Here is an 18,331-nt window from a genome sequence, read left to right as displayed (position 1 = left end):
AGCGCAATCTATATTTAACTACAAGGAATGGCGTCTATTTGTTTTAGGACCCTGAAACGAGATCTGGAGAGAACTCGAAAAGATTACTCAGTATAACTCCCCATCTATAGGGAGTCCTTGGGGAGCAGAACCCAAATTTATCTACCTGAGTTTCCCCATAGTGCGCTGTGTTTAGAATTTGCTCTATAAATGTTCTCCGAATTGACTGAAAGTCATAACCATTCCGAACGGATGACAACACTGTAAAGATTTTTTAGGGGGATCATCATGCTCTTCAGTGCAAGAAAGGGTTCTGAGGCTCTGACTCTGAACAAATGAAGAATCAGAGTGACAGTGTTGGAACTGATGCAAAGCAGCCCCTACACGGGGGAACTCGAAGTACTCTGCAATGTCGCAGGGCAATCGTTTCGTTTAAAGTAGATTTCATCCAGAAGCCACAAAGTACAGAGGAGGAGTGGGGACCCTCTGCAGTTTGAAATGGCAGACTTCCACCAATTGCAATTAGCATTTAAAAGACTTTCATATCCATTTTTATTAAAATATGCCCCCTTTGTAGTCATAGTAACCCTTTTCTATTCAGATTTGGTTGCAGTTACAAGTCTCCTTGAGCCATTCATTTCAGTCTCCCTCCTCAAGCTTCCACGGTTCTCTCTCCTTTGTTCTCTCTAATAGAATTCACTGTTGCCCTTTTTCCTTCTAACATGTTGGTTCTCCCTAAAAGAAGAGAAAAGCAAAATAAAATGCATATTGAATAACAAAATTAGGAAACAGTTTCCTGGACTAACAGGAAAGGCTAGACAGTGTTGCTATGTTCAGATATGTGGCAGGAGCCAAGTTCTTGCATAAATTTCAAACTTATTGCCTTACTTTTGCTCTTTGTTAAGATAAAGATATACCACTTGGCTGACTTAAATTCCTGGGATTATAAATGGTCCCATTTGGGTTATAAAATTCAAGGGTCAGGCCAGCGAGATTGTTTCCCAAAAAGGGCAGAATCTCCAAATGCTGGAGGGACTTTAAGTTCATTTTCTATTTCTTCTTATTGATAAAGGAAAATCTCAAATGAGATGTAAGATATCACATCAAATTAGCATTTTCACCTGTATTTTCTCTTTTAGGATCTGTTTTGACATCTGATTTTATGATTACAGAAAAGGATTTTCAAATCCATTCTATTTAGAAACAACCATCAAAACTGAGAGCAGAAGAAACTTCAGAGATTGTCTAGTCCAGAGCCTTTACTTTGCAAGAGAGAAAACTGAAGCTACAAATCAATGAGGGACCTACTCAAGGTCACACATCTAGTTGACGGCTCAAGGCAAGCCCCCTCTTCCTGATCTGTGTGTTCTTTCCACGATATGACCAGTCTTCACACCATACTGATTCCACTACATTCCTCAAAACTTTAACTTTCAGCACTTTATTTTTTGCGGTGATTTTTCCAGATAATTAAATTTTAAAAATTAAATTAAATAATACTCTTTAGTCTGAATTATCCTAATATTTTATAAATAGCATGCCTCTTCTAATTTCGTCTTGTTTAGCATCCAAAGCCCGACGAAATGAGGCAAGGAAAAAGCTTTGATTTAATTTTTAGGAGGAAAAAGAAAGAATTTCATTCATTTATTCATTATATGAGCATCCATTGATAGTGACATTTTAGCTAAGTCTGGAAGCTTATAAAGCCAAAGCCTGGGGACCAACACTTGCCCGGGCCCCATCTAAGACCCTAGAGTTGTTTGTGTTCTTTTTATTACGCCCACGGAAGTGTCTGACCTTCAGTCCACACGAAACCTGGACCCAACAGTGGAAAAAAATTGTCAAGCTCATAATTTGGATGCATTTGAGGGGATCAGTTCACCAAGAACTAATCATGGTAACTTAATTTCTGTTCCTTTTTTGATTGCTTACTAGGTTTGTACACCAAAGGATTGAATTCATTCACTCATGTAACAAATGTTTACTAGGAGCCTTCTATGTGTCAGGCACTGTTCAAGCATTTGGAGATAACACAGTAACAAAGTGCCTGTCCTCACAGAGCACAGTACAATGGAATTAACCATACGGATCTTCATTTTGAGTACATCTCCTAAGATGTATTTTGGAATAAGATGAAGTAATGTGCTCTGCATGATAGCATTGTTGGGTGGATTTCTTGTTAGAAGAATGGCTGAAATTAAAATATTCCTTAATGGATTCATGTAAACTTGGACAGCAGGCTCTGGAAGAACGGCATAGAGAATGTAAGTCTATGGCATTGTCTTCTTCAATTATTTTACTAACAACACAAGCATTCTTATTAAATGTACAGCTGAAGAGGGTAAGTCAATATGATGAATGACAAAGTCAAAACTTGTCAATATTTTCCATGAAATTTAGGTGGGCTTTCACGCAAGTCTATTCCATTATTGACACCATTATACCCCTTTATCACGTTGTGTTGACAGGTGTCAAGAATAATATGTTAGTATGTGTTCACTCACTGTGATAGTTTGTCAAATTAATATGTCAGCTTTAATAGTGGAAACATCTTTCTCTTGTAAAGTTAAATAAAGTACTGATATCTTTGTTAGAATATCATTTATTCAAACCAAATCTCCAAACATTTGAAAATCATTAATGTAATACACCATATCACTAGAATAAAGGACAAAGGACAAAAAACAGATGATAGTATATGCAGAAAAAGCATTTGACAAGATCTAACATCCCTTTATGATAAAAACACTCAATAAACTAGGAATAGAAGGGAACTTCCTCAAACCTGATAAAGGCCATCTATGAAAACCCATAGCCGGCATCATACTTAATGATGAAAGATGGAACGTTTTCCTCCTAAGATCAGGGACAAGACAGTTCTCGCCACTTCTATTCAACATAGTACTGGAGGTTCGAGCAAGGGCAATTAGGAAAGAAAATGAAATAAAAAGGCATCGGGATTGGAAAGGAGGTAGTAAAACACTCTCTTTACAAATGACATGATCTTGTCTATAGGATATCGTAAAGGATTCATTAAAAACTATTAGAACTAATAAACAAGTTCAGCAAGTTTGCAGGATATAAAATAATATACACAAATTAATTGTATTTCTATAAACTAGCAATGGACAGTTCCAAAATGAAATTAAGAAAACAATTCCATTTACAATAGCTTTGAAAAGAATAAAATACTTAGGATTAAATTTAACAGAAGAGGTATAAAACCTGTACCCTGAAAAGCTACAAAACAAAACATTGTTGAAAGAAATGAAAGAAGACCTAAATATATGGAAAGAATGCCCATGTTCACGGATCGAGAGACTTAATATTGTTAAGATAGCAGACCCCCAAACTCATCTACACATTCAATACAATCCCTATCAAAATCCCAGGAGGCTTCCTAGCAGAAATCCCTGAGCTGGTCCTACAATTTATATGGAAATGCAAGAGATCCAGAACAAAACAATCTGGAAAAAGCACAATGTTGTAGGACTCACACTTCCCTATTTTTCCACAACATCAGAACATTTTCCAGACGATGGCTCCTTGTCAATATCATTTCTTCTTCACTAAATATCATTTTTTCTTCACTCAAAATAATTGAATTGTACATTTTAAATGATGAGTTTAATGGTTTACAAATTATCTCTCAGTAAAGATGTTTTAAAAAACCCAATTCTCCAACTCTTTTCAAAAATAATTTTTTTTCATTTCTCAAATATTTAACTACCCTCTTCCACAACTCCTAATAATGGCATAATTTTCAAGCTGCTTTTCAGCTCTAGCACTATAAGCTGCCAACTGAGGTGCAAATCTTTCTCTAATTTTTACTACTTTATTTCCCATTTCTTCCAAAATATTGGCTCATTCTCTCTGATGTTTATTTGATGAATAGTAGTAAATATAAAGTTATCAAGAAAATATTTATTCCATATCTTTAACTGCATCGTCCAGAAATGATTGTGTTTGTTGGCTTAGTGCCAAATGAAAATATCCAGAATTTTTTTTAATTATGGTTAGGACTCCAGACTTTTCCCTAACATTACACTGACACATCTCTATAAAGGTGAGTAAGACTTTTATGTCAGGATGTCACTAAAATCATTTCTCTCTGATATTACCAACAAAAACTTTTATAGCATTTCAGATCTTATTTATGTCAGCTCCCAATATTGACGAAAAAACCCAATTTCCAACTCTCTTTAAAGCACTAAATTTTTCATTTAAAGGAAATTTTTCTACTATATTTACATAGAGCAACTAAAGCTTCATCAATAATGATTGAAATTTTACTGTCTTGATTTATGTTTCCCAAAAGTAGTGTTCTGGTTACATTTGTTATCCCGTTAACAAGCCAGGACTACAAATATTGATTATAATTATGTATTTATATTGATATTATTCTCTTTTTTTGTTAAGGAAGATTCACCCTGCACCAACATCCGTTACCAACTCTTTTTTTGCTTGATGAAGATTAGCCCTGAACTAACATGTGTGCCAATCTTCCTGCCTTTTGTATGTGGGACGCTGCCACCACCCAGCCAGTAAGTGGTGTAGGTCCATGCCTAAGATCTGAACCTGCGAACCCAGGCCGCTGAAGCAGAGTGCACAGAACTTTAACCACTTGGCCACAGGCCGGCCCAGATATTATTCTTTTTTTTTGAAGTTCTATTAAATATTCAGGTCTAAAACCATCCGTTACTTTTAAACATTTTCAAGAAACTTCATCTACCTTTTCAAGAATTTGACTTTTCAAACTTCTGAAATTTTTTATTATTTTACTTATTCTTGATGTTTTAAATTTTTTTCCCTTAATGATGATTACAAATTTCCTTTGTTTAAATCATGAGATTTTACAGAATGTGATTCCTAATCTAATAAAATATTTAAGTGTTTAACATTTTACCTTTTAATAATATAATCTTGATGTGATTTCTTTTTTATACTCCCACACATCCAAATTATTTCTGTTAATTATATTTAACAGACATGTTGAGAAACATATCCAAACTTTGTTGTTCCTTCATTCTAGGTGTTTATATTCAACATTTTGTTATAAATATTTATATGACAAAATATTAAAATGTTCACTTACACAAGAATTACAACACAGTAACTATAAAAGACCAATAAAAACATACTACTTAGATGCAATAGCAACTACAATTGCAGGATGAAGATAAACTGGGGATTCTCCCAAGCACAGAGAGTTTTATAAAGAAAACATAATCTGTCTGCACTGCCTACTGGGATTGGCCAACTGGCTGTAGAGCCACAAATATTTCTCAGATGTATTTAGGACAGGTGGCCATTTATCAAGGGTCATTGAGATATCCTACAATATTTCACTAGAACTAGTGAATTATATTATAGTTTATATTACAAATTAACTTGACTACTTATCACTGTTTAATATAAATTTATATGATATAATTATATAATATAAATAATATAAATGTTATAATAAAATTTACCAAGTGATACAGAAGTATTTCAATATTTTAACAACCAGTCTGGCCATTAACTATTATCCCTGTCTAAGTCTGCACGGACCTCTTCTTGTAAGGGACAAGAGAATCACCCTTAATATAGGACTATCTCCATTATAGTCTGATGTGTGCCTGGTAGGGAGAAATGACAGAACAGGAAGTATTTGAGGGAAAATAGTAATTCCTTCCTGAATCCTTTTGCTTAGGACTTTGGTCAAGACAGGACTGGAGGTCCATTGGCCCTCCTGGGGATTAATTACAAGGTAGAGTCACCACTGGTTATTGGGAGAAGTGGAAATAGCTATGGAAGAGCATCAGCAGAGAAGACTTATCCTCCCCATCCCACTTGCGAGAGAGACACGTGAATTCCTAGAGTTTCCAATAGCAAGAAACGTACTTCAAGGTAAACAGAGGGTCTTTCCACACTGAGTCACATGTGTAATGACATCCATTGCAGTGTCATTTATAATCGGAAAATAACAATAGCGTAATAGCGGATTTGTTAAATAAATAAATTATGATCCACCCATAAGATATGTAGCCCTTTAAAAAAAGTAGTCTTTCAGTAAAGGTAGTAGTGAAAACACAAGTTTTCTTCACTTGCCTCACTGAAATGCCTCCAAATCAACAATAAGCAAAATCATATTGTGAAGGGAATTCCACCTACAATGAACTCAGGACATAGGTCTATCCCTAACTACCAATTACAAAGAATTCCAGTAAAATGTAGTGATATTTGGACAAATTAAGGAAGAATTCCAAAAAAGTAATAGATAATGTTCCAGAGATCAACAATATTCTTTCAAAATAAGTGATAAGGCATGAGAAATTTAATCTCTTGCCTGGAACAACAAAAATTGAAGATCCAGGCTAACAGAGGAGGAGGAGATGCGCTTGAGTGCCACAGTTTCATGTCATAGATTGGCAAGGCTAGAGTGGTCAGCATGTGGGCAAACCTTATTATTTTCTCAGACCTGGACTCTAACTTCACATATAGTAGGTTGAATAATGCCCCCTCCCCAAATAATGTCCACCTGAAACCTCAGAATGTGATCATTATTTTGGAAATAGAGTCTTCGCAAATGATAACGATCTCAAGATGAAAGCATCCTGGATTTAGAGTGGGTCCTAAATCCAATGCCTGGTATCCCTATAAGAAGAGGAGAGGATATAAAGAGACACACATTGAAGAAGGTCATATGAAGAATGAGGCAGAGAATGGAATGATGCAGCTACAAACCAAGGAATGCCAACAGTTGCAGGGAGCCAGCAGAAGCCAGGAAGAAGCAAGCAAGGATCCTCCCCTGGAGCCTTGAGAGGGAGCATGGTCCTGCCAGCACCTTGATTCCAGACTTCTGGCCTCCAGAACTGTCAGAGAATAAATTTTTTTTGTTTTAAGCCGCCCAGGTTGTGGTCATTTGTTTTGGCAGCCCGAGGAAACTAACACACCACATCAATAAACCAGAGTGAGATGGAGGAGAGAGAGAGGAGTATTAAGCAGATTTGCGGTGCAGACGAAAGGGGACTGAACAGAAATAAATACCAAATGATTAAATACAAAACATCTGTGATCTATTAGCCTTCATTATGAGCCACAAAGAGAGACTGAACCCTGTCCCCAGCCGACAGCCGGCAAGGAAATGGAGACTTCAGTCCTATGACTGCATGGAACTGAATCCTGCCAACACCCGAATGGGCAGGAAATGGATTCCTCCCTAGAGCTTCCAGAAAAGTGCCTTCCTGACACCTTGATTTTAGCTCCGTGAGACTATCCTGGACTTCTGACCTACAGAACTGTAAGATAATAAAATTGTGTTGTTTTACGATACTAAGTTTGTGCTAATTTGTTATAGCAGCAATAGAAAACTAATAGAGCAGAGGTACAAGATGGGGCTGAAAATAGGAAGCTTGGTTGAAAGTCTTAAGGAAGCAATTAGATCTCCAAACACCCTTCCCCATCCTTTGTAGCTAGGAGATGGCCCCTCCCACACTGTCAGAAGACTGGAGGTTGACCTCTGAAGAAGCTCAACCAGAGTTGTTCTGGGACATCAGGCAAAGCTGTGTCAAGGGTGAGCTACCGTAAAGTCTTTAAGTTGAATAATGAAACTTCGCCAATGTCTTTCCTTGCTCAACTCCCCCAGTGCTGGCAGCCAGGAATAAACACCTCAGACACGAGCTTGGAGAACTCCTCCATGGGGAAATTGACCAGCCCAAGAGAAGTTATATAGAGACACTGACACGTGCTCCCAGCAAGGGAATGGTTGTGTCCCACTTGATTACCCTGTAGTAAAGCCCCTCCTTGACAGGTCCCATCCAAGCAGGAGCTGTGAATTAGCATTTTAGTGCCACATTCTTAATTATTAACAGACACCAAAGTACACCAGACATTTTAGAAAGAACTGTGATATGAAAACCAGGATAGAACAAACAGCAAAAGTAATTTGTAGGAAACCGAAACTTCAGGGAGCAGAAGAAAATGTGCAATAAGCTCTAATAAATATTCTCATGCATTCAAAGACATTTATTGAGCACCTGCTATAGAAGACCCTCATTGTTCTAGGTATTGAACACAAAGCAATGAACAAAGCAGAAAAAGTCCATGGCCTCATGAAGCTTCTATCATCTCAGGAGAGAAGGGAAGCTACTACACCTAAGAAATAAAAACAGGAATCTGGGTATAAAAGAAATATGCCAAGAACAAGACAGAGTTTTTAAAAATTAAAAACTCAAGGGACCAGCTCCATGGCCTAGTGGTTAAGTTCAGTGGGCTCCACTTCAGCAGCCCAGGTTCACAGGTTCAGAACCCGAGTGTGGACCTACCTCACATATGAAACAGAGAATGATTGCCACAGATGTTAGCTCAGGGCAAATCTTCCTTAGCAAACAACAACAACAAATTAAAAATACAATAAGCTGAAGTTTTTTTTAGCACTAGAAGAGTTAAATGATAAATTTGAAAATCTCTCAAGGGATGGAAAATGGAGGAAAAAGAAAGTCTTAATTAGAGGATCAGGCAAGGGGGAGGTCAAAATAAAATAACAGAGATTCCAGAAATGATAGAGATAAGGGAGAAAAGAAAATTATTTTTTTAATACACACAAAAGTAATTTTCCCAGATGTATATGAGTTTCTAGGGCAGAAAATAATGAATAAGAAAAGATCCACTCCAAGGCACATTATCACGAAGTTTTAGAACACTGAATAAAGGGAAGATTTTTAAATCTTCTCAAAAGAAAAACCGGATCCCGTCAAAAAGGACCAGGAGGGGCCGGCCCCATGGCCGAGTGGTTAAGTTCGCAAGCTCTGCTGCAGGCGGCCCAGTGTTTCATTGGTTTGAATCCTGGGTGTGGACATGGCACTGCTCATCAAACCACGCTGAGGCGGAGTCCCACATGCCACAACTAGAAGGACCCACAACGAAGAATATGCAACTATGTACTGGGGGGCTTTGGGGAGAAAAAGGAAAAAAAATTTTGAAAAAAACCTTAAAAAAAAAATTAAAAAATTAAAAAACAAAAAATGACCAGGAATCTGAATGGCATCAGGCTTCTCTACAGCAACAATGGAAATCAAAGACAGGAAAGAAATAAACGCCTTAAAAATTCCAAGGGAAGACAATTTCCAACCTAGAAATGGACACAAAGCCATACTTTGAACAAAGTGTAGGGGTAGGATACGGATGTTACAGACACACAAGCACTTACAAATTCTTCTCCTTTGCTCCCTTCTGAGATACTGGAGGCTGTGCTCCAATAAACAAGGGAGTAAAATAAGAAAGAAGGTTCAGGAAACAGGGTTTTAAACACAAACAAGAGGCAAAGGGAATTCCTAGAATGCCAACCAGGCAGTAGACCTAAAAAGCTGTCAGTCCACATGGCAGCGGGAGAGCACAGGGCTCCAGGGGGCACGTCTCCCCAGAGGAAACATGAAACTGGAAGACCAACTGATTTGTTTGAAAATGTCGAGGGGAAATGCACACTTTCCTCAGAGAGTTTGGGGTGAATTGGTGTCAGCTCAACTGATGATTATAATTGGATAATTTAAAGGATGTATTATTAATTAAAGGATGTGATTATCAATTTATTCAAAATAGTGACATAACTATAATGGAAGATGGGGGAGGGGATATGTTGAGAAGAGGGCTCCCGGGAGGGAGGAGGGGGATATTGTAAGAGGGAGAAATTCTTTTCTTCCATAATAGGAATTTAATAGCTAACATCCCAATCAGAGTAATCAAGAGATAACAAAATGTGCCTACTACTTCAAAAGACAGTGATAAGTACCAGGGAAAAAAAAAACCCAAACAGCTAATACTTTGAAAATGGTTATTTCTGGGAGCAGGTAGCAGGAGTTGTGGGGAGAAAAAATTGCAGTTTTTTGGATATAAGCCTTGTAGTAATAGTTGAAGTATTCAAGGGACTCGATATATATCACCTACTTCCCCATCTTGATGCTGAAAAAAATCGAGAAATAAGCAAAAGGACTGGCAGGTAGGAGAGAAACTATCACTATTATTACCAATAAAGGCTAGCTTGGGGGGATGGTGAGCAAGAACACCAGACAGACTTATTCACTGAATCTCAGCGTCGGGCCAGGGGTGGCCTGCTCCCATGGTGTCGGGCAGTTGAGACCCCCTACCCCATCTGGAAGGAACAGCTTGAGAGCCCTGAGCTGTGAGTGACACATTCATTTTACTCTTACGACTTGAATAAAACAAGTATTTTATTTCAGTGTTCAAAACCAAAGATACATTCCTGCTGGCTTATCCTACGGTTGAGGCTCAAAGGCACACGTCTTTTCTTTCCCCATATTTTAAACTTTGTTGTATATTGAAATTCTGAGCCAGAGATAGGTAAAGAGAGAAGGTTAAAGAAGGAAGGCAGCAGGAGCACAACTGTTTTGAGCTGTTAGAAAGAAGTGCTCCTTGCTTGTCCTCCGAATGGGCTGTCCTGACTGTGTCTCTTCTCCAGAGTGTCTCCTTTTACCGGTATTATTTATCCTGATTTTCCTGCTGATGTGGCTTGGAGAGACAGAGGGGCACCCTGGAGGTCACTCAGGAAGTCCCCGCTGGAATTAGGAAGACAGCCAGGGTGCTAGACTCCAGGTCCCTTGATGCAATTGCTGGACTGTGCCCCCACCCTCCTCCGAGCCTGCCCCAGCACCGCACCTACCTTGCTGCTCAGGAGCCCTGAGCTGAGCTGGTACTACAAAGAGAAACTCAATTTCTGTGCTTCCTGAGCATCGAAGCCTGGAAAAATTCCTGTCTCTAATGTACAAATAAGAGGCACTCATCATCCCTCATCTCCTAAATAGATAAAAAAGAAGGAAGAGCAATAATTTGGGTTCGTTGCTTTAAGTGCTCTTGCAGAAACCACAGTCAAACGCAAAGAGGGCTGTGCTTGCCTCCCTCAGTCCCACAGATATTTTTTCCTGCTTTTGTGGTTCTCAATGAACTGGAAGGGGAAGAGCCAGTGGCCCAAAAAGGAACTAAATGCAAAGGAAAACAAAGTCAGCCCAGGACTGGGGGCTGAGGAGAGTATTTTTTAGAGAACTTCAGGATTTTATTTTGATATTTACACCTGTGATTTTTAAATAAGCGAAACAGATCCCCTTAGGAAGTAGGCAGTTATCCTAGATGGCAGACCAGCCGGTAGTAGAAAAAATCGACAGGAATCACCTAAGCATGCAATCCCAACAGGAACTAACATGCAACTAACTCTCAGTTTGGCAGGGACTAGTAACCTCAGTCATAGACAATGAGCCTTAGAAAGAACTTGGGCTTTAAAGCCAATATTGAGTATAAATGAGAGCCACTTAATACTAGGCAAGCTGCTTAACCTCACCAAGCCTCAGTTTCTTTGTCTGTAAAATGGGAACAATAGTGATACAACTTACGAAACTGAAAAGAGATAACAGAAACCTTCTAGCTCATGGTAGATATGTTACATACGTTAGTTCCCTTTTCTTCCTCCCACTGTCCATTGTGGCAGTCATTAGTGCTGGCTGCTAAATCTTTCCATTCTTCTCCCAAGCACGTAGCAGAACTGCACTTTCTCGCTCCCTTAAAGATAGATACGGACATGCTTTCTGCTTTAGCCAATGAAATTTGAGTAGCAGCAGTGCATCACTTCCAAGGTGAAGCTTTAAAAGCAAGTACAAGATTTGCTGTGCATCTTTTCTCTCTGTGACTGCAATTGGCAATGTTCCAGATATGACCAGTTTGGGGTCAGGAGTGAGGACAACATAGCAAAATTCACAGAGGACAGGTAGTGTGAGTGAGAAAGCAAAGCCTTTGCTGTCTTGAGCCACTGTGATCTTTGAGCTCTTTGTTACTGCAGCATGACCTGCACCTCCTGACGGACCTACTCTCCTTGAAGTAACTGCATTTACCAGCCACTCATTAATTCATTCCACAGACAGGTGCTGAACAAATGCCATGGGAAATGCAGGGCACTGATTCTTGCCCTCAGGGAGCTCATAGTTAGGAGAAAAGAATAGGGCCATTGTCAGGGGTCCTTTAAAAATATCCCCCATTGATTGTAATGTTTAACAAGAGTCAAATTTGGGAACTGTTGCTTTTGTGCACGCAGAATCCTTCATCCATGCCCCAAATGCCTGCAGATATTGATAACAGAGAAGCTAGAGATTGTAACAAAGGAGAGAAAGAAAGTTAGCGCACGTGGGGAGAATGAAAAAAGGGGTGGCTAAACCGACAAAGTTAAAACCTAAATATTTCACCTTGTCCCTTTGTTGCCCACAACTTGCTGGCTCAGTTCTCTCTTCCACCTTCCCCTCATGAAAATTTACTAGAATGTTTTTTTCCTTTAGACTGAATGTTAAGTCAAAAACAATGTAAAATTGCTTATTATTAATATAACTCCAGAGCCACTCACTTTTTGAAAAATCCCAAAGATGTAAAATAAAAAGCCAAAATAATACATTTCTAATGGTGGAATTGTAGGCACAGTGCTAATTGGAGAATGTGATTTTGGATGGAGGCAAGGGGACCATCCCAACCCTACCTTAAACCATGCCATCCAATGTTTCTATGTGAAAATGACATGGGTGCTCAGTATATTAACCAGCATCCTTTGACAGTTTTCATTAAAGTTTTTTTCCTGAGGTTTTACCTTGTTCTTTCTTTGGCACATATTCCTTTGTTTCTTCATTTTGCTTGACTCACTGCGTTTGTTTTTACGCCTTAGATAAAACAGCCACCTCTCCCAGTCTTGAGGAAGTGGCCTTGTGTAGGAGATAAAACTTTTCATTCCACCCTGCCCTAGCTCTTGGTTGTCTCTCACACCTCTGTGATTGTCCAAGGAGACTGTTTTACTGTTAGTGGCTCCCAGGAGTTGAGGGTGTGCCAAGACCTGTCAGGGTCCCAAAGGGGAGGACCTCAGTCAGCACCTAGATTCAGGTGACTGGAAGCCAGACCCTGAGGTAGCAGCTTTTAAAGTATGCAAATATATGCAGTCCTATGGGAACACACATAAGCCCCCAGTGACAGGTGAACTAGAGGTGTCCCCTGGGTGGTAGTTGCAAAAACTGGGGCTTCAAACCAGTATATAAGCTCCTGTCTGGGAGATACCAGTGCTCTGGAGCAAGGCAGAGGGAGAGCACAAAGACGGCACCCACCCACTGGTCTCTGTCCCTGGAGAGCATCCAGGCAGGCCCCCCAATGTGTGTCAGATCAGAGGCCTACCCCAGGTAGATGCTCCAAGACAAGCAAATGGGCCTCTCCCATACAGAGCCCGGGTGCCCCTCCACCAGTCACTTCTGGGCCTTGTGGTGGTTAAAGCTGAGGGCCAGCCATTTAAGAGCCTTCCTCAGATATTAGAGCTTTGGGGGTGTCATGGAAGTGAGCCCCAGCTGGTTTTCAAAGCTAAATGTTTTTGGGGCTCATCTCTCAGGTGGAGGTCTTAAACGTCCGGGATATCTAATGTGGGGTAGAAATCCTTCACTCCTCAGGGAGAAGCTCTGGGTTTCGAGTTCCCTCGCGACTGTGGGTCACTGAGCTGAGGGTTAGGTTCACGGTGAGATCATGACCCAGTCTTTCCTACGTGATGCATACGAGTCACTCAGCCAGAGTCTGGGTTTTTGGCAGAGAATTTTGCTCTGTAAGTAGCTGTAGAGTCACTGTGGTCATGGGAGGAGATGAGTTCAGGATCCTCTTACATTGCCATCTTGAATCAGAACCTGGTTCCTTTTTCCCTCTGGCAGTTTTACATTAAAAATCCCTTATTGGGGCCGGCTCCGTGGCCGAGTGGTTGAGTTCGCACGCTCCCCTGTGGCGGCCCAGGGTTCGGGTCCTGGGCGAGGACATGGCACCGCTCCTCAGGCCACGTTGAGGCGGCGTCCCACATCCCACAACTAGAAGGACCTACAACTAAGATATACAACTGTGTATGGGGGGCAGGGGTTGGGGAGATAAAGCAGGAAAAAAAAAAGATTGGCAACAGTTGTTAGCCAAGGTGCCAATCTTAAAAAAGAAAAAAAAAGGAAGATTGGCAACAGTTGTTAGCTCAGGTGCCAATCTTTAAAAAAAAAAAAATCCCTTATTAGTTTAAGAATGACCCCATGCTTTGTAAAATTCATTACTGAGTTTTGAAAATCTCCTCTCCAGAATTACAAAAAGAGCCCGTCATTCTTAACCAGTAATTACCAATGACTCCCATAGACTCTATGTTTAAACAAACCATACTGTTGATAGAAGGGTAACTATTATGCCAACTAATGTTTATACTAATGCATGTTTCTACACAGAAATCAAGAGTTGGCTCTTTGATAATAATATATACACAGAAATCCATTGATTACTTAAATCTCTTAGCAAAGACTTGGTCAATGCTACTGTTTAATAACTCATCGTTGAGTGGTAGTGAATTTTCTCATGAAGCTCAGTTTCTCTTCGTGACCAGGCAATGCAGTCTGTGGCCCAGCAGACCTACCGATGTTGTTCAGATCTACTGCTTTCATGTTGTGTGACAGACAAATGATAGGCTATGCTTTTCTGCATTACTAACAGGATGGCAGTTTTAGCCTTCTCAACTACCATGGCAGTTGACTGCCAAGTTCAGCTGCCAAGTCCAATGTGGATCTCACTGAGATGCTATGGAACTGTGGGTGGAATACTGCCAGTTGCCCACCCAACATTCGTTTCCCCCTTCTATGTTACTAAGAGAACCCTGATTTTCTAAATGCTGACTAATAGCCCAGTTAAAATACTCTTTACACTTTGCTGCAGCTAGGTATGACCCTGTGACCAAGTTGTGGCCAATGAAATGTATACGAAGTTTTGACAAAGTATCCCTTCATAAATAAAAAGGCAAAGCTTAGGAGGCCTTCTGCTTTTCACCCTTCCTTCTTTCCTTTCTTCCTCCACGGAACACAGATGTGATACCTGAAAGAGGCAACCATTTTGTGACTATAAGAATAAAATCCATACATTAAGGAAGACAGAACAAAGGATGTGGGTTCCTTAAAGGTATCTTAGAGCTACTGTAGTAACCCTGGACAGTCTGCTTTCAGACTTCTTTTTTACATCAGAAAAATAAACTCTTATTTGGTTAAATCATTAAGGATGGATTTCTATTATGTGCAGCCAAGTACAAACCCCGACCAACACAACCTGCCGTCTGATAAGGTCTTCATCTGGGCCTCATTTTCCTTTCCACCAAGTGGAGACTCAGGATTACCTCTGGGCTATAGAGGAAGTTAGCAGCATAACGTTTATAAAGATCATAGTAGGGGGGTGTGACATGGTTATAGGAATATATTTTTAAAATATATTAATCTTTTTCTACTAAGCAGAACCTTGTATACAAGATCCTCTCCCATATGTACCAGAGGCATCCATTGCATCAGGGAAGATAAGATTGTTAGACCAGCAAAGCAAACACACAGCAGAGGACCAGTAAAACCTGGTTGGTCACCCTGAGGTCCTGTTTGTATAGAAAAGGCAGAATAAATGCATGATTGCTTTCTTTTATTCTAAAATAGTTTCAAACTAACGAGTTCATTCCCTCTTACCCATCAATAGTCACCAATCAATTGAGTTGCTGTAGAATCATTATGAACATATAGATATAATCACATTTAATGTTTGAAACAATTGCAGTTATTATCGATTTTTGTTGCTCTAATTGACACATCCTTGCCTAGTGGGAGCCTATTTGAATTGGTTCCTTAGTCTTTTGGGCACAATCTGAGTAGTGGGTGATGGCTTCCTTGCCTTCTGTAAATATTTGAGAAAAAAATGATATGATGTCTGAGATTTGCCTTAAAATAATGGCAAAAAGAGTCAAAGTTGGGAAAAAGAAGTATAGATGAACCACGTCTGGCCACGAGTTGATAATCGTTCAAGCCGGGTGATGGCCCCTTGGAGGTTTAGTATACTATTCTCTTACATTGGTGTATCTCTAAATTTTCCAAAATAAAAAGTAAAGATGGAAAAAGTTCAGTCAATGACTTCCCAAAGACTTTGAAATCCTTAGCAAGACAATAGTCTTAAATGCCCGGGTTTGATGGGAGAAAAAGATTTCTAAGGTCCCAAAGGTCCTCTTGATTTATCAAGAGTAAGTACAGAGGTCTGAGTGCAGAGTTTTACTCAAAGTCAGAGGAAGCTAGCTTTCTGGACAGGACCGACATTCCCCCCATTCACAGGAAGGCACGAAGAAACCCCCTCTCGCGGGGGGGGGGGGGGGTTGGGGGGGGGGACCAGGAGGAAGGTGGAGGGAAGGAGAGCGGAAAACACCCTGAAGGCCCCAAAGGTTTCGCTGGTGGGTACCTCTCGGCAGTTTTGGTGGTGCTCACAGGGCTGGGTGAATCGGGCTTCCCTCAGGAACCGATTTCTCTCTTCTCCCACTCTTTGGCCCAGATTCTTGCCCCGAATCCCTAAAAGCCTGACTCAATTTCTTGTGGTCAAGGGGATCACGCTTTCCAGACAGAGCGGAAAAGAGCACTGGGCTAGGAGTCTAGAGGCCAGAACATGAACCCTGTCCCGTAACTCAAAATGATAGTGTGCCTTGGGTCTCAGTTTCATCACCCATGAAATGAAACGGCAGCCTGCGAGACTAAAGAGCCTTCGGGGTCCTAACCATCCCAACCCGAGACTCCAGAACCCCCGGGGCCTGAACACACAGCACTGCAGGCCTCCGTGCCTTTTCACCGAACGCCTGTTCCACCATTACGCATCACACTGCCTCCTAAAGAAATGTGTGACTGCTGTCACTTTTTGCAGATAATTGGAGAGGAGGTGCTCAGCATCGATAACCCCAAAGTTGGCAGCACTTTCAGGCTCTGCGAATCAGGCGCGTCAGCGACCTGTGCGATTTCTCCTCTGCGTCCTTGCTCGCCCGCAAATCCTGACCCCCGTCCCCACTGCGGAGAAATCTCCTAAGAGACGGCTGCCGGCGTTGCCTCTGCGCGCGGGAGGCGTGGAGCAGAGGGCGCGAGAGCCGGGCGCGCTGCGGCCGCGCTCCCCGCCGAGCCGAGAGGGAGGGGCCGCGGGGGGCCGGGCCGCACCGGAGGCGGCGCGCGGGGCTCGCGGCGGCTCAGTCTCCTCCCGAGCCCAGCCCCGGCCGGCGAGAGCGGCGGCGAGCGCGAGCCGGAGCCCGGCCTCTGAGCGGGGAGGCGGCGGGCCGGCGGAGGCGGCGGACCGGAGCGGCGGGCCGCGCTCGGGCCCCCGCCGTGTGCGCGTCCTCCTGGCGGATCCCGGTAAGTGCGGCCGTCCGAGCCCCCGCCAGCCGCCAGGCTCGGTGGCCTCAGTGGTCGTTGTCCCCGGATCCCGGTTGCGCGCATCCCGCTGCCGCGCCGCAGACTCACAGGTGGCTCCGCGGTGGCCGTGGGTGCCCCAGGCCCCGCCAGGAGTTAGCCAACTCTCTCTGCTCCGGGGCGCGGCATTCGAGCCCCCGCTTCTCTCACCCCAATCGCCCTTGCTTCCGCCTCAGGGTCGGGGGCGCGGAGCAGGGCCTGCCGTCGGGGGAGATGCGCAGAGGGGCGCTCCCTTTCCCTACTCACCCGCAAAGATTCGGGGAGATGCGGGCCAAGCGCCTCCCCAAGCTGCATCCCAGCTCCCGGCTCGCTAGTGGGGCGTCTGTCCTTTAGTTTTATTTTTCTATTAACCCACCAGGGAAAGTTTGGGACCACACAAGGCGAAGTTGGGGCGCGGCTGGGGGTGCACTTCGCCGGCAGAGGCAGCTCCCAGGGAGCGGAGTGGTGGGTTTGCAGGTCGAGCCTGGCGCAGGCTGGAGCCGACAGCGCACCCTGGGAGTTGGGTCCGTCTCTGCCGGCTGCCCCGACCCAGCATTGTGACAATCCCCAGAGCGCCGTGATTCGCTTAATCGCTCCTGCTAAGCGTCGACATCTGCAGCTGGCCAGGAATCTCTGTGATGGGTTGAGTCTATCTTAGGAGTAGCAGCCTCTCAGTTGGTTTGATTCGTGCCCTTGCTCTGCTCTGCAAACCTGAGCTCCAGCTAATCTCAGTGTTTAAGTGGCGTGTGTTTAATTAGCTTATTTTACACCTGAGATGATCTCAGCGAACGCCTGGAAAATGAAATCGTTGATATAGGGGGGAAAAAACTTAAACAGTGTTTTTAAAGAAAATCAATGAGAGGAACCTTCAGAATATCAGCTGTCGTGTCTGGATATTTCACCCATCTCCTCTGTGGGAAAGAGAATGACAACTGCTTGCATATCTAACCTACTAGAAGAGTCAGCGCTGGGGCTATTTTTGGCAGATTTTGTGGACAGAGGTATTGCTGCAACTTGCATATTGTTTATGAAATCCACATTTGATCTCTTGAAATAGCCTGCTTGTTAGGAGTTGTTTGATTTACTAAGTTATCTATTTTAAACATGAGTAA

General features: G+C 42.2%; 1 protein-coding gene across 1 annotated transcript in view; it reads left to right on the top strand.

Moving 5' to 3' along the window:
* Window positions 1-17,043: 17,043 nt before the first annotated feature.
* SLC24A2 (solute carrier family 24 member 2) overlaps window positions 17,044-18,331 on the top strand; it is a 237,299-nt gene continuing 236,011 nt past the window's right edge. Inside the window, exon 1 of the mRNA XM_044756777.2 lies at window positions 17,044-17,183. The gene's annotated coding sequence lies outside the window, so the exon portion shown is untranslated. The remainder of the gene's footprint in view (window positions 17,184-18,331) is intronic.

This window comes from Equus asinus, chromosome 23 (assembly GCF_041296235.1).
Source record: "Equus asinus isolate D_3611 breed Donkey chromosome 23, EquAss-T2T_v2, whole genome shotgun sequence".
Classification (NCBI taxonomy): domain Eukaryota; kingdom Metazoa; phylum Chordata; class Mammalia; order Perissodactyla; family Equidae; genus Equus; species Equus asinus.
The sequence above is the reverse complement of the archived record's forward strand: the minus strand, read 5'-3'. Positions and strand labels throughout refer to the sequence as shown.